This window comes from Coffea eugenioides, chromosome 5, assembly GCF_003713205.1.
Source record: "Coffea eugenioides isolate CCC68of chromosome 5, Ceug_1.0, whole genome shotgun sequence".
Classification (NCBI taxonomy): Eukaryota; Viridiplantae; Streptophyta; class Magnoliopsida; order Gentianales; family Rubiaceae; genus Coffea; species Coffea eugenioides.
In genome coordinates, this window is record NC_040039.1 from 21,534,521 (window position 1) to 21,552,702 (window position 18,182).

An 18,182-nucleotide genomic window follows, 5' to 3' on the forward strand; every position below is an offset into this window, starting at 1 on the left:
AGAAAAATTGGACAGCACTTCCCCTAAATTTCTTACTTTTCCAGCCATCACGGCTTCATTATTTTCCTCAATCAACTCCCAAAGTCATACTCAATATACATTCATCACCACAGCCGTTCAATAGGCACAAGGTTATCCAAGTACAAAAGTTAGCTAGGAAAATGACCGGAAATAAAAGTCAAGCCCTAGAATATTCCAATAAGCACAAGAAGACTCGATTACAAGTCATAAACCGATGCCAACACGATCACAATAGGGTTCCATAAGCATATATAAGCATTAGAGGAAACCAGAAATTTCGGAAATGTAACTAGCTTTGGCCCTGAAAAAACAGTTTTTGTCCTCATTTTGCGGTAATGGCACCAATTTCACTACGCTTATCGGATGAGGGTACAAGACCCACCATCTCGAAGCTAAAAGATAGGGATACAACATCACAGAAGGTCAATCAACCCAGTTTTGAGTGCAAACAGGTCAAAAATGCAAGATACTACATCAACAACGTAAAACAGATTCACCAAAACGCATTCTAGCGGAAACATCATAACTCAGGCTCTAGAAGTCCAAATCCAGAAATTCCAAAACCATATGAAATCTAAGAAACAGGGATACATTTCATAAGAAGACCTTAACAACCAATTCGGAATCAATTCCGGGCAAAACAACCAATTACAGGCGCAGTTCTCAATTTCGGGTAAAACCAGAACAGCAATAGTAATTTCGACTTTTCTCATTCTAAACTACTCCGATTGACCTGAAATTTTGTAGACACCTCTAAAATATCATTCCCTACAACTTTAATGTTTTGAGCTAAGGCCAATTCGGCCTCTATCTAGGACCTAAAAATTCGGACAGAATGCTCCCTTAAGAACCCTAGGTTTTTCAATTTTCTTCCAAAACAGAAATTGGTTGCAATTAATCACTTTTCCCACCTCTTTAAGTCATTATAGACCATTTCCAATCATCATAGATAGCCACACAATCATTCTTATATTAAAACAGAAAAATCCCCAAAAAATATAAAAGTTCATCAATTCAACCACAACTCAAAATATAATCCATAAAATGGCATCTCATACTACCACTAAGCATGATTTAAGCATCAATCAAGGAAGGAAAGTGGTTCTTCACAACTTACCTTAGAAACAAGAGAGAGAGAGTTATTGGTCCTCTTAGCTTTCCAAATAACTCCACAAAACAACTCACTATCACTCCCTTAAGTGTTTCTATGGAACAAAAACAAGTTTAGATGGTTGAATTCTTGGATTTGAGCAAGAGAGAATCAAGAAGTTGAAGAGGTTTTCTTTCTTCCTTTCCTAGAGAGAAATTCGGCCAAGCTTGAAGAAAAATGGAAGATATTTGGTCAATTTTTGGTTTTATTTAGTAATTGGTAAAAGATTGAATAGTAAGTCAAAACAAGATTTAATCATATGGTGACACGTGTCCCTCTCATTAATTCATGCCTAACTTGTTTTTGTCTTTCTCACACCTATGCCCTTGGTACCTCTAAATATCTCATAACACCCGGTAAATTAAACCCAGTATCCAAAACTTAACCTAACTGGCCGAATTTTTCCGAACTTTTCGTATTAGCTGGTCCCACGTCCGTTATACTTTCTAAATTTTTCAAAAACTATCCGATACTAGAAAAATCACCTAAAAACTCTATTTACTCATAAAAATTATTTTCACAATTTTTCAAATCAATAAAATATGGAAAAATGTGCAATTAAAAGAAAAATAAAACTTAGTACTATAAAAACAAAAATTACGGGCTCTCACACTCTCTCCTCCTTAAGGAAATTTCGTCCTCGAAATTTTACCTTCAAAATTTAAAGTAACCAATGGCTTGTACCTTCTTCGTCTTCAGAGTCAGTAGAAACGAGGTTCTTCATTTTAGTCCCTTCTCCACTTGACGGTCCAGGGTCGGTCTTGGTTGGCTGCTGGTTCCTTTCTTTTCGTGCAATAAACCCCGGGCAATTAACAATCAGATGCTCGGCGCTTCCACAGCGCAGACATCTCCTTCCCTTTTTCCAACAATCCACTTCAATATGATTGGATTTTGTACAATAACCACAAATTGTCACACCACCAGCTCCACGGCCCTTCTTAGCAAGTGATCTACCAGCTTTACCCTTTTTCTTTACATGGAAGATCTTCAGTTGTGGCCTTACAATTCCTATCTTTTGAGCTTCCTCTGGAACCCCCATAGAAGTATTGCTTTGTGCCATTGCTACAGTCTCCTTGGAAATCTCTTCGTATTTCCTCTTTAACTCCATGTTTTGGTGTAAGAGCTCAAGTTTCTCCGAATACTCTTGCTTCCATCGCCCTTCCCAGTACGCGGTCAGCCTCCTTTGAACCTCTATTTCGTCCCGGAGAACCGCAATTTCCCGATACGGATCAATCCAATGTGTCATCTTACAGAGTTGCTGGAACTCAGATGCTAGCCTGTCGGGCAAAACAATGGGTCATAATACATTCCTAAGTACAAGTGGCACTCTCGGTCCTTGTCCAGCTATTGTTTCCCTTTTCTTCTCTTGATTCTTGGCCTTGCTTAGTTCCACGGCCACGACCACGTCCATGACTGCATCTTCCTTACATATATATATATATATATATTTTTCCCTCTTTTTTTCCCCCCCAAGGTAATTCAGCGAATAAATATAGTAAAGTGACAAAAGTAATCAAATTCTAGCACACCAATTACACCAAAGACATATACACGTATAACACACCATGTATCAAGATGGTATACAATCCAATACACCAATACATGTCATATTAGACAAATAATCATATGCACAACTACTCAAACCAATGTCATGTCATAACGGTATAAGAACAAATCAAAAGTAAAGGCGATATCATCCCGGTCGCAGTCAAATAACCCCGTCCGGTCTCTCACGTCACTTATCAACCAACCTAGTTGTCCCTTGACCTCCTGTCTCATTCTAGCCAAATAAAAACCTGTTCATGTTCCCAAAATACAGGTCTCAAGTACCCAGTAGCTTGCATCGCCTCAATTCTGGAGTATTCGGGCACAAGAATCCGAAATAAGATAGTTCACATCTCGAGCTGGCCAGTCCCAAGAGTAAACCATCTACAATCGAAATTCCTACCCGACATACCTATCTATGGTCCTCAAATACCACAAGAAAATTTAAAGCCTATAACATTCACAATTCAGAGCTTAGGCTCGAACGAGCACTTAATCCCTCATACCTATCCACTACTTAGTCCAGGCTCACTCCGCGCAGAGACCACGCGAAGCAGGCTCTGATACCACCTGTGACAGCCCCACCTCACCCTAAGGCGAACCAAAGGGTTCAGCGGACCGCCTGCCCAGCTCTCGCCAGGACTACGGAGTCGAATCACACAAATCCGATATTACGCGAGAGAACCCAAAAGAAATGAGCGCTTGAAGACCGCCAAGCTTAAACATGGAGAAAACGCTTTCATATATACATGTCACTAGGTTTACAATTCAAATGGAACCAGTGAAACGAAATACATTTAGGGTTTGCTCATTCTCGAGGAGCTATACAAAAGAACAAAAGATTTTCTAACTAGCTCAACTCGCTTCTTAAAATCATGATTTCCAAAAGAGGTTCCTGTAAGGAAAACAAAGATAACGAGGAGGGGGTGAGCTTACGCCCAATGAGGTACCAAACATGTAGCAGAAAAATCAAGTAGTTCACGTTATACAAACCAGATACACATGCTCGCTATAAAGTAAGACAGGTAAACACAAGAACTCAAATAGGAAGGATACAGGTGGCTCTCAGGAGCCAGCTTTCCAGTGCAGTACTTGATCCAAGCCGGTTGACTCTCCGTCAACGTATATAGAACCAACACGTCCGTAGACCCCACTTTACACCAAATTCCGTCCACCAAACACCCCTTTACCGGGCCCGCTCACCGTAACAGAAACAGAAATGGTAATACTCGAGTATACCGGAATGAAGAGTCTCAATACCCAAAGATCCCAAAACAGACTACCGTGGTTCGTTATCTAATCGTCCAGGCCCTAGCCGGCCCGACTCGAATAACTTAGCCACAGGATTTGAGCTCATAAGTCACAGAAAGGTCGTTGGTTACAAGTTTCCAAATGACGTCCGAACAGATACAGATACAGATACAGATATCAGATACACAGATTTAGATTGACACCAAAATTGGCATATGAACAGACAAGAGAACGAGTGTGATAAAGTACACCCTCGTCTCAAACAAATTAAACAGATTGCAGAGCAGAAATCAAGTTAAACAGCAATGGAGGGGAGTGGTACACTCACCGGTTCAAGTACAGATACCTCAAAAGTTTTCACTTCGGATTGGCTTTAATCGCCAAGAAACCCTAAAATAATCAAAGTAAACCAATTGAAGGTTTCACATCCAGATTCGAGTAAACAAAATACACATGTGAGGCTCGACTACTAGTCGTATGCCTCGCCAAATAATTACTAATGCAAGGGTACAAAACATGATTTTTGGGAATAAAAAGGTAACATGAAGACCTAGGTTCAACAACCCAAAAGCCCTTCATTTCTATCACAAGCCAATTCAAACTTAAAGGAACCAATTGGCCTAGAAAAATTGGACAGCACTTCCCCTAAATTTCTTACTTTTCCAGCCATCACGGCTTCATTATTTTCCTCAATCAACTCCCAAAGTCATACTCAATATACATTCATCACCACAGCCGTTCAATAGGCACAAGGTTATCCAAGTACAAAAGTTAGCTAGGAAAATGACCGGAAATAAAAGTCAAGCCCTAGAATATTCCAATAAGCACAAGAAGACTCGATTACAAGTCATAAACCGATGCCAACACGATCACAATAGGGTTCCATAAGCATATATAAGCATTAGAGGAAACCAGAAATTTCGGAAATGTAACTAGCTTTGGCCCTGAAAAAACAGTTTTTGTCCTCATTTTACGGTAATGGCACCAATTTCACTACGCTTATCGGATGAGGGTGAAAGACCCGCCATCTCGAAGCTAAAAGACAGGGATACAACATCACAGAAGGTCACTCAACCCAGTTTTGAGTGTAAACAGGTCAAAAATGCAAGATACTACATCAACAACGTAAAACAGATTCACCAAAACGCATTCTAGCGGAAACATCATAACTCAGGCTCTACAAGTCCAAATCCAGAAATTCCAAAACCAGATGAAAGCTAAGAAACAGGTATACATTTCATCAGAAGGCCTCAATAACCAATTCGGAAGCAATTCCAGGTAAAACAACCAATTACAGGTGCAGTTCTCAATTTCGGGTAAAACCAAAACAGCAATAGTAATTTCGACTTTTCTCATTCTACACTACTCCGATTGACCTGAAATTTTGTAGACACCTCTAAAATATCATTCCATACAACTTTCATGTTTTGATCTAAGGCCAATTCGGCCTCTATCTAGGACCTAAAAATTCGGACAGAATGCTCCCTTAAGAACCCTAGGTTTTTCAATTTTCTTCCAAAACAGAAATTGGTTGCAATTAATCACTTTTCCCACCTCTTTAAGTCATTATAGACCATTTCCAATCATCATAGATAGCCACACAATCATTCTTATATTAAAACAGAAAAATCCCCAAAAAATATAAAAGTTCATCAATTCAACCACAACTCAAAATATAATCCATAAAATGGCATCTCATACTACCACTAAGCATGATTTAAGCATCAATCAAGGAAGGAAAGTGGTTCTTCACAACTTACCTCAGAAACAAGAGAGAGAGAGTTATTGGTCCTCTTAGCTTTCCAAATAACTCCACAAAACAACTCACCATCACTCCCTTAAGTGTTTCTATGGAACAAAAACAAGTTTAGATGGTTGAATTCTTGGATTTGAGCAAGAGAGAATCAAGAAGTTGAAGAGGTTTTCTTTCTTCCTTTCCTAGAGAGAAATTCGGCCAAACTTGAAGAAAAATGGAAGATATTTGGTCAATTTTTGGTTTTATTTAGTAATTGGTAAAAGATTGAATAGTAAGTCAAAACAAGATTTAATCATATGGTGACACATGTCCCTCTCATTAATTCATGCCTAACTTGTTTTTGTCTTTCTCACACCTATGCACTTGGTACCTCTAAATATCTCATAACACCCGGTAAATTAAACCCAGTATCCAAAACTTAACCTAACTGGCCGAATTTTTCCGAACTTTTCGCATTAGCGGGTCCCACGTCCGTTATACGTTCTAAATTTTTCAAAAACTATCCGATACTAGAAAAATCACCTAAAAACTCTATTTACTCATAAAAATTATTTTCACAATTTTTCAAATCAATAAAATGTGGAAAAACGTGCAATTAAAAGAAAAATAAAACTTAGTACTTTAAAAACAAAAATTACGGGCTCTCACATTTGAAGGTATCTTGCTAAGAACTTCTTTTCTACTTCAATTGATTGTTAATTGGTGGATTAGAGATGTTATATATGCTATTTTGTGGAAGGTTTCATGGATTGTAGTAGAGTTTTGGTAAATTTCATAGTTATTGGTGGTTTTTCTATTTTATTTGGTGAATTATGGTTGGTCATGGAATGATAGCTTGAGATAGTGTAAAATGGAGCTTTTGTGTGTTAATTGTGGTTTGTTGCGTAAATTCCAGTTTGTGTAGGTCAATTTCAGTTTTAGGGTTTCGAATTAGGGATTAATTGTGATTGGTTTTGGAATTATCTATTGGCTCAAATTGAAGGGGTATTGTGACCTAATTAGGTGTGTTGTATGGCCTATGATTTGTACGTGTAATTATGATTGAATTGAGATGTTATTGGTGATGTATTGTAGGATGGAAAAATAAGAAAATTAAGGGAAAATGCTGTCCAATCTTTGAGGACATTTGATTGCTTTGAGTTTGAGTTAACTCTTGATATTTGTGATGAAGGGCTTGGACTTGATCGAGGAAACTATCTATGATGGATGGATCATAAACTGTGGTTGGTGAGTGATTCCACAACTATTTGCAAAGTTACTTTTCGAACTATTTCTTGCATTGCTTACTCAATTGCATATCATGAGTGCTTGCATGTGTATCATGAAATGATTTGGCTCCAATGAGTTCTTGGGAAGTCTAGTGCTTAAAACCAACGTCTCCACCACTGTTTATTTGGAGCACTGATGGCTCCCTATTACTGTTTGACTGTTAACCGGATCTGTTTGAGCGTTGGAGGTCTAAGTACGATGATTTCACTGGCTCACAAGAGCAATAAATGTACATTTGATCATTGATTCATGACGTCATCTAAATGTATTGTTGTGAAACTGGTTGGATTATTGATTTTACTAGTCACTCGCTGAGCTTCTAGCTCACCCCAAAAATATTTATTTCTCCCCACAGGGCTCGAGGCAAAGGAAGCACTTGTGTTCAGTTCTCCGTGTGACTGGATGAATATCTCCTGTATAGTTTGAGTTTTAGATTCATCTTGTGTATTCAGGGAATTGTACCACTACTTGAGATTTGTAATGTATGTTAGTATACGTTCTAAGCTTGGAAAATGTTATTTAGTTTATTATTGAGGTTGTACCCTATGTTATTGGATGTGAGTGATGTAATTTATTTGAGAACTATAATGAGTCCTAGCGAGAGTTGGACAGGCGGTCCGCTGAACCACTTAGGGGGAAGTGGGGCTGTCACAACAACTATCTTGCTATCACTAACTAACTACTAACTTACTACTATGAATTGAAGAGGAAAAGTTGAGGGTTTCTTGGATGAATACCTTGCTTCCAAAAGAAGATTAAACACTAGGATTTGAGCTCTTAAATTGTGAGGCCCCAGTTCGTTCTACGTCAAGATATTCATTAAATGGGCGGTAACGTTTGGTTTTGGGAGTATTTCGAAAACCCTAAGTAGGGATTAAGATTTAAACCCTAAGTTCCGGTTAAGATTGAAAACCCGTTTTTCTACATTTTCTTTATTAGAAAATTCCCCAGATAATTTTATTTGAGTAAATAGAGTTTTTAGATGATTTTTCTAGTATTAGTTAGTTTTTGAGGAATTAAGAACGTATATCGGACGTGGGACCCACTAGTGCGAAAAGTTCGGAAAAATTCGGCCAATAAGGTTAAGTTTCGGATACTGTGTAAAATTTATCGGGTGTTAAGAGATAAGTAGAGTGTGTGAAATGATTGATGTGAGAGAGAAAAGAAAGGATAGGAATGCATTAATGGTGGTGACAAGTGTCACCATTTCATTGGAAAAGACTTATGAATTACTATTTCATTTTTTTTGACTTTTGACCAAGTTGTTAAATATCTTCAAAAATCACCAAAATTCACCATTTTCTTTTCCCTCCATGGCCGGCTCTCCCTTGGGCTAAGAAGAAAGAAATACTTCACCATTTTAGCTTCCATTTGGTTCATGCTTCCAAAAACAATTGCCTAGATTAGTTTCTACTCCATAAAATCTTTCTAGTTGGTGTTAGTGGTTGATTTGGTGAAGCTTTTTGGAAGAGCTAAGGTGTCCATCATCTTCCTCTCTCTTGTTATTAGGTGAGTGATGCTTCAACCTTTCCCCTACACCTAATGATGGTTATATTATGCTTAGAAGTGGCTTGAGTGTTGGAAAATGTGATTTATTTCTTGATTTGAAGAGTTTTGGTGAAGTTTTCCATTTTATGATGAATTTTCTGGTTTCATATGATTTTGATGTTTTGGACTAGTATGATGGTTGGTAATAAGGGGCTTTGGCTCTAGTAGGTGTGGATTGTTGTTAAATGCAACCAATTTTGGAATTGGAATGAAATGTGAAAAGTTAGGGTTCTTGAACCCCTATTCTGTCCGAAATTTTAGGTCATAGCTAGAGGCCGAATTGGACTTTGCTCAAAACATGAAAGTTGTAGGTATTGATGAGGTTGAAGTGCCTGAAAAATTTCAGGGCATTTGGAGTAGTATAGAGTGAGTTATGCCGTTTTTACTGTTGCTGTTTTTGGTGAACAGAATGTCCGAACTGCAATAGTAATCGTTTGTTTTCACTGGAATTGGTTTGGATTTTGTTGTTGGTGTCTTCTGATGAAATGTAGCTGGATGTCTTAGCTATCATATGCCTTTGGAATTTCGGCATTTGGACTTGTATAGACTGAGTTATACTGATTACAGTTTTGTGTGTTTTGCAAACCTGTTTTGGTAATTCTGGTTTAGTATTTTGCATATTTGACCTAGTTGTGTTAGGATTTTGACTGAGTGACCTTCTACAGTATTGTAGCCCTGTTTCTTAGCTTCGAAACGGTGGGTCTTACACCCCATCCGATAACCGTAGTGAATTTGGTGCCATTACCGCATATTGAGGTCACATACGGTTTGTGATTCTGGTACGTTTTTGGAAAGTTTATGGCTGGAACTTTGGCTTCACATTTGACTGAGTTACAAGCTGTTTGGACTTCCGACCAAAACACCAAACTTATAGCCCTATATCAGAGCTTTCTAACGCCCTTGGAATTTCATGAATCGGATTTATAAAACCTGAGTATAGCCGAGCAAACAAGGCCTGCCCGTGAAAATGACCAGAAATCTGTTTTGATCCTGATGACCAATTTCCGTTCCGAATTTGGGTTGCCGACCTTCATGAAAGTTGTTCCATTTGGAATGAACTATCTAACTGCCAATTTTCAGCTCTTTTGACCATGTGTAGCATAGAAAACAGTTTGCACTCAAAACTGACCATTTGTGCATTTGCCAGATTTCGTAAGTGATTGTGTTTGGTTCATTTGGGACTAAAGCCTCCAGTTTCAGTTCTGGATGTCTTCATAACAGTTGTTGTTCATCCTTTAAGCTTCGATATGGCATCTCATATGCCTTAATCCGATATTCGTAGCTCAACTTATGAGTAAACTAGAAACGAGTGTCAAATCTGCCGTTTCTGCTAACGGCCGTCTCCGTTTCCGTTCATCATATTTATGTGCGCGCGTGCCGTTTTTGCCGTTTTGCTTGTTTTAGGCACGATAGTAGCCGTTTGCGATATTAGGTGACACAATCTTCTATTTCAGACGGTGGTGAGCTGGGCGGAACTGGTGGGGCCCACTACTAGCTGTTCATTTCGATCCGACTTCGTACTTTTGCTAGTTCAGTTTCTGGGTAAGTATTCAGGCCGGTTTGGTGTGTTTTCTTTGCTATGTGTTTGAGATATGTGAAAAGGGCACTTAGGCGAGGGTGTACTTTATCGCACTCGACCTAAACCCTAATTTGAATGTATAATTGTACTTGGCATATGTATATGAACCTTTTGGAACCAAAACCCTTGAGCTTGTGGCTCGGGGCGACTTTCGAATAAAGTTTGTGAAGTTTGCAAAGTTTGTGATTTTGAATAATTTTGTGAAGTTTGTGAGTTTGGGGCGAACTCTTGACCTGGTTGGACTATTCGAGCCGGTTAGGGCTTGGTCGAAGGCAGTCCAACTTAGTCTGAGGTCACCAAGTTTGTAGGTTCATGTTATGAACCAATTTTGTGAATCCGGTTCACCGAGAAGGTGACCAAGTTTGTGGGTTCATGTTATGAACCAATTTTGTGAATCCGGTTCACCGAGAAGGTGACCAAGTTTGTGGGTTCATGTTATGAACCAATTTTGTGAATCCGGTTCACCGAGAAGGTGACCAAGTTTGTGACCCGAGCTTGTGACTCAAGCTCAAGTTTGTGATTTCGTTCGCCCGGGCAAGTTTGTGAGGTGACTGGCCAGTGAGGGTGATAAGGTGTCGGTGGGTGTACAAGTGAAGTTCTACGGACTATTTTTACGGTTGACGGAGTGTCGGCAGGAGATCATACATGGCACATGAATTGGCTTTGGAGCCACCCGTATCCTTATTATGTGATGTTACTTTTCTGCTTTTGCTTTACTCTTATTGTGTAATTGTTGCTACGTGAATTTATGCTTTCGCCCCTGTTTACTTACTAAGCATATAGCTTACCCCTTTCCTTTTGTTTTCCTTAGCAGGGGCCGACGCGGGGACTTTTGGCTCGTATACTAGTATAGTTAGATTGGCTTGTAATAGTTGAACAGTTAGGATGTTTGTTTTTGTTTTGGTGGTTTATATAAGAACCCTTCTTAGGGTCTATCTTCTGCTGGTGGTGGTTATAGTGTATTAGAGTGGTTTGACTCGAGACTCCTGAAGTTTTTTTTTTGGGATTGTATATATTGTGTATAGTGCTCTTGTGATCTATCTCGTTTTATTGCTTTAAGTTTTGAGTCCTGGCGCGAGCTAGGCAGGCGGCCCGCCGATACCCTTGGGTTCGCCCTTGGGAGAAGTGGGGTCGTCACATAAATCACCAAGTTTCTTCCTTGATCAAGTCCTCTTCCAAGCTTGTAAGAAGAACCAAGAGGAGAAGCAAATTTTGGGGAGCTCTGTGGAGGAAAAATGGAAGATAAGAAGCTAAAATTTTTGAGGGGAAATGGGGGGAGGAGGATTGGCCAAGAGAAGAGAAGAAGGAAGGTTTTTGGTTGGTAGGTGAGTGATGTGATGGTGTGTAAGAAGGATGGACATAAAGTGCTCTTGTGCCCCAAAAGTCAACATCCTATTAGTGTGCAATTAGTGCTCCTAATTGAGCTTAACTTAACTCACTCACTCTAATCTCTCAATTAACTTTTATTAATCACTATTGATCATCCTTAATACTCCAAGGTTATTGCACTCTCGCTCCGAATTTACCTCAAAAAATGTGCATTCACTATTTCTCGCTAAACGAGCTGTAGAAAAATTAAATTCGCTAACGAAACGTTTCAAAAATATAAATGAGGCATGGATCCATGCAAATGGATTTAAAATGGGTGAAATAAATTATTCGGAGTAAATGGATGAATAAATAATTAAATAAGCCAGCAAAATGAAATAAAAGTAAGAAAATAAAAATTCGGGTCCTCAAACGTTTATTGAAAGGTCAATTACCTTTTCAAAAGATAACTTGACTATTGAGTTATTTGAAAAGTCATCTCTCTTATGTATAAAAAGGATTGGAATAATGAAAGAAGCAGGGAAGTTTGGACTAAAAAATCATATTCAATAATTATGTCAGCTTAAGTTTTACCACCTTATGTCCTCCGAAAGATCAACAATCCCCTCATTTAACATTCATTTATGCCTTCCGAAAAATCAACAATCACCTCATTTAACATTAAACATTAAACATTGTACTTAAGGCCTTTCGGCAAAGAGTTTTGAGTTTTGCACTTAACATTGATAAGATATAAACCCAAAGTTGTCTAGCTGATCCGACCCCGTAAATGGCGGGTCTTAGATAGGGTGCTAGCATAGGTTAAGCTCAGTTAAGCCGATGCAATAAAGTACACATCGGCCTACATTCTTGCTTATTTATTACGCATTCATGCAATGTGAACATGCGCTCATAGCAAATTAACAAGGCAAGAAAATCACAATAGTCATTCACTTATTAGCATGTCATTCAATGGAGATCACTTAAGCAAATAATAGTATTTTCTCAAGTCATGCATAATCAAATAACGTGCATTGGAACACTCACCAATCAATTGCAACCCTTCACTTTAACCCCCGTTCATCCTCTTGAACTCTCTCGAATCTTGTGGTCGTATACTATATTAAAAGACTAGCAATACAAAACCAAATATGAAAAAATTGAGGTTTCAAAACTTCATTTAGAAAATGCATCAATTTACAAGTTTTATGCCGGTATAATCTATCAAAATATAATTTTCTTGTTGCAATCGAGGAGAAAACCTCATGTGCTTACAAAATCAACGTTGCAAAAGTTATTTGGAGCACAAGAGCATCGATTATAGTCAAATGTTTGAAGAAATTAGAGCAAGACTTTCAAAATACAAAGTTGGAAATTGTCCGACCTAAAATGATTTGAAGAAACTCATTTCCTTTCATTTAAACCTCAATTTCCAGTTTTTCACGACACTGTTTGAAAAATTGTATCGCAAGCTTCTTAAGTCCAAAATTTATAAACTTTATATTGTTGGAAAATAGACTCAAAGGACTACAATTTTCCAGAATACATATTTGTAAGATTCTGTCCATAAATCAGCCAAATTTCAGTCTCAAGTTACTACTTTATCAAGTAGAAAAACAGAGCAGGTGTGAAACTTTAATAAACTTTGGAAAATTATAGATATTCATAGGATTTGAGAAAAATTCTGAAATTTTCACGGTGGAATGAACTTTGAATCTACTTTCAAACGCAATAAGAAGAACTCAATTTAGATTTTTTTATACCAAGATATAACAGATTTTCCAAGACTACTTAGAATCTCCTGCGGGAAAATTTCCATCAACACTTCCCCTTATTTTCTTAATTTTACTCCAACAAAACTACTACTCAAACACACATACTGTGACAGCCCCACCTCCCCCTAAGGTGAACCAAAGGGTTCGGCGGACCGCCTGCCTAGCTCTCGCCGGGACTCAGTCAGTCACTATAGTCCTCAAATAAATTACAATATAAATCTCAAATATTACATCAAATTCTCCAATAATTACATGTAAGAAGCGAAGCGGAAACAATTCCCCAAACTATACATAAAATGATTCCAAATCCAAACTGTACAAGATATATGCCATCCAGTCACGTGAATAAGTACTACAAGCCTTCCTTCGCCACGAGCCCTATGGAGGGGAATAAAATAGTTTTGGAGTGAGCTAAAAGCTCAGTGAGTAACCAGTAATATCAGTACTCAAATATATTTCAAAATCGTTAATTTCAATGATGTCATGAATCGGTAATCAAATGTACGTTTATTGCTCTCGTGAGCCAGTGAAATCATTGCACTTAAACACCCAATGCTCAAATAGATTACTTAACATTAAACAATAAGGGGGAGCAACGTTGGTGCTCCAGATCATGTCATGAACAATAAACAGGGTGGAGACGTTGGTGTTCAGCTCAAGACTCCCCAAGAACTCATTGAAGCCAAATCATGTCATGAACCGACATGCAAGCAAGCATGATATGCAATCGAATACACAATGCAAGAAACATTTCACAAGTACTTTGGAAATAGTTTAGGGTCACTCACCAACCACGGCTCATAATCCTCATCCATCGTAGATAGTTTCCTCGATCAAGTCCAAGGCCTTCAACTCAAACTCAAAGTCATCAAATGCTTTCAAAGATCGGACAGCATTTCCCCTACATTTCCTTACTTTTCCATCCTACAAGCAACACCATTTCATCTCAAATCAACCACATACACATCAGAGACTATCAAATACACCTTTCGGCACAATATCCACAACTGAAGCTACACTTATCGGATAGAAACGAATCTTATAGTGTTTCGAAGCCAACATATAGCCCTACATTTCTTATGAAGACCTCCAAAGCCAAATCATGCATTTTCATGGGTAAAAATGGAAAACTCCACGGAAACAGAAATCTGGGCCCGAAACAGGGTTCATGAGCAGTCAAGGGTATTTCGGTCATTCCACATGCTACAGTCCTCTGATTGAGCTCAATTTTATAGGTAGCTAGCTAACTCAATTACCAACAACTTTCATGTTTTACTCTAAGCCTGATTCGGCCTCTAACATGTCCAAATAAATCCGTTCAGAACAGGGTAAAAGCAAACCCTAAACCTGGAATTTCGTATCAAACCAGAAATTTTCCGCAACCAACTTCAACTAACATATACAAGCTTCATTTAACACCATTACCAGCCATCATATCATGATCAAACCATGATCCCCATACAAAACAGAAAAATAACAAGAATAAATCAAAATTCATCAAACCTTCACTTCCAACCATAAACAAACCATAATCACACCATATGTCATCATATTAAACCACTAAAGCCACCAATTGAACATTAGCAAAGCTAAAGGGAAAGATTCTTAACAACTCACCTTGTAACCTCAAGACAACAAGCAACTTAGCACCTTTGTTTCTCAAACCACTTCACCACTCACCTTAATCCTACCAAGAGAATGGTTTTTATGGAGCAAATCAAAGTTTTAGCGGTTGGTTTGTGAGATCAAGGCAAGAAATTGAAGAAAGAAGTTGGAGGTTTCTTTCTTTTCTCTCCCTAAGGAGTTCAGCCAAGAGAGCTTCAAATGAAGAAATAAAATGGCCAAAATTAGCTTTAAGATGATAAAAATATCTTGGTCAAAAGTCCAAGGGTGAATTGAATGGTGACACTTGTCCCCTTTTAGCTTAAAGCTTATCTTTTTGTCTCTCTAATACAAATCTCTTAGCACCTTGGAAAATAATATCACTTAATACAAACCTCCAACAAGTTGTCAAAAATATATTGCATTTACCGTACTAGCGGGTCCCACGTCCATAATACACTTCAAATTTAACGTGGACTAACTTGTATCAAGGAAATGATTTGAAAATTATATTCCTTTATAAAAATGTATAGAAAATTAATATCTTGAAGAAAGGTACAAAATTATAAACAAGGAAACAAAATAATGTCTAGAAAATATATAAAAATTTTCAGGTTCTCACACTCATTCTTTCGGGGCGTCACAAACTCCCCTCCTTAAAAGAATGTCGTCCTCGACATTCCATCTTGTACCAATCAAGTCAAGACATCCCGCAAGAATCACTCAAGCATTCCAAGCAAACACTAAGAGTCAAATAACACCTACTTGTCCGCCTTTCAGTCGTACAAGAAGCACTGATCTTTCAAATCAAACCCACAGTCCGGCATCCTAAACTTCAAGCCTAGGATACACTACAGAGATCCGAAGCCTAAGCTCTGATACCACCTGTGACGGCCCCACCTCCCCCTAAGGCGAACCAAAGGGTTCGGCGGGCCGCCTGCCCAGCTCTCGCCGGGACTCACTCACTTACTACAGTCCTCAACTAAATTATAATATAAATCTCAAATATTACATCAAATTCTCCAATAATTACATGTCAGAAGCGAAGCGGAAACAATTCCCCAAACTATACATAAAATGATTCCAAATCCAAACTGTACAAGATATAAGCCATCCAGTCACGTGAATAAGTACTACAAGCCTTCCTTTGCCACGAGCCCTGCGGAGGGGAATAAAATAGTTTTGGGGTGAGCTAAAAGCTCAGTGAGTAACCAGTAAAATCAGTACTCAAATATATTTCAAAATTGTTAATTTCAATGACATCATGAATCGGTAATCAAATGTACGTTTATTGCTCTCGTGAGCCAGTGAAATCATTGCACTTAAACACCCAACGCTCAAATAGATTACTTAACGTTAAACAATAAGGGGGAGCAACGTTGGTGCTCCAGATCATGTCATGAACAATAAACAGGGTGGAGACGTTGGTGTTCAGCTCAAGATTCCCCAAGAACTCATTGAAGTCAAATCATGTCATGAACCTACATGCAAGCACGCACGATATGCAATCGAGTACATAATGCAAGAAACATTGCACAAGTACTTTGGAAATAGTTTAGGGTCACTCACCAACCACGGCTCATAATCCTCATCCATCGTAGACAGTTTCCTCGATCAAGTCCAAGGCCTTCAACTCAAACTCAAAGCCATCAAATGCTTTCAAAGATCGGACAGCATTTCCCCTACATTTCCTTACTTTTCCATCCTACAAGCAACGAATCTTATAGAGTTTCGAAGCCAACACATAACCCTACATTTCTTATGAAGACCTCCAAAGCCAAATCATGCATTTTCATGGTCAAAAATGGAAAACTCCACGGAAATACAAATCTGGGCGCGAAACAGGGCTCATGAGCAGTCAAGGGTATTTCAGTCATTTCACATGATACAGTACTATGATTGAGCTAAAGTTTTATAGGTAGCTAGCTAACTCAATTACCAACAACTTTCATGTTTTACTCTAAGCCTGATTCGGCCTCTAACATGTCCAAATAAATCCGTTCAGAACAGGGTAAAAGCAAACCCTAAACCTGGAATTTCGTATCAAACCAGAAATTTTCCGCAACCAACTTCAACTAACATATACAAGCTTCATTTAACACCATTACCAGCCATCATATCATGATCAAACCATGATCCCCATACAAAACAGAAAAATAACAAGAATAAATCAAAATTCATCAAACCTTCACTTCCAACCATAAACAAACCATAATCACACCATATGTCATCATATTAAACCACTAAAGCCACCAATTGAACATTAGCAAAGCTAAAGGGAAAGATTCTTAACAACTCACCTTGTAACCTCAAGACAACAAGCAACTTAGCACCTTTGTTTCTCAAACCACTTCACCACTCACCTTAATCCTACCAAGAGAATGGTTTTTATGGAGCAAATCAAAGTTTTAGCGGTTGGTTTGTGAGATCAAGGCAAGAAATTGAAGAAAGAAGTTGGAGGTTTCTTTCTTTTCTCTCCCTAAGGAGTTCAGCCAAGAGAGCTTCAAATGAAGAAATAAAATGGCCAAAATTAGCTTTAAGATGATAAAAATATCTTGGTCAAAAGTCCAAGGGTGAATTGAATGGTGACACTTGTCCCCTTTTAGCTTAAAGCTTATCTTTTTGTCTCTCTAATACAAATCTCTTAGCACCTTGGAAAATAATATCACTTAATACAAACCTCCAACAAGTTGTCAAAAATATATTGCATTTACCGTACTAGCGGGTCCCACGTCCATAATACACTTCAAATTTAACGTGGACTAACTTGTATCAAGGAAATGATTTGAAAATTATATTCCTTTATAAAAATGTATAGAAAATTAATATCTTGAAGAAAGGTACAAAATTATAAACAAGGAAACAAAATAATGTCTAGAAAATATATAAAAATTTTCAGGTTCTCACACTCATTCTTTCGGGGCGTCACAAACTCCCCTCCTTAAAAGAATGTCGTCCTCGACATTCCATCTTGTACCAATCAAGTCAAGACATCCCGCAAGAATCACTCAAGCATTCCAAGCAAACACTAAGAGTCAAATAACACCTACTTGTCCGCCTTTCAGTCGTACAAGAAGCACTGATCTTTCAAATCAAACCCACAGTCCGGCATCCTAAACTTCAAGCCTAGGATACACTACAGAGATCCGAAGCCTAAGCTCTGATACCACCTGTGACGGCCCCACCTCCCCCTAAGGCGAACCAAAGGGTTCGGCGGGCCGCCTGCCCAGCTCTCGCCGGGACTCACTCACTTACTACAGTCCTCAACTAAATTATAATATAAATCTCAAATATTACATCAAATTCTCCAATAATTACATGTCAGAAGCGAAGCGGAAACAATTCCCCAAACTATACATAAAATGATTCCAAATCCAA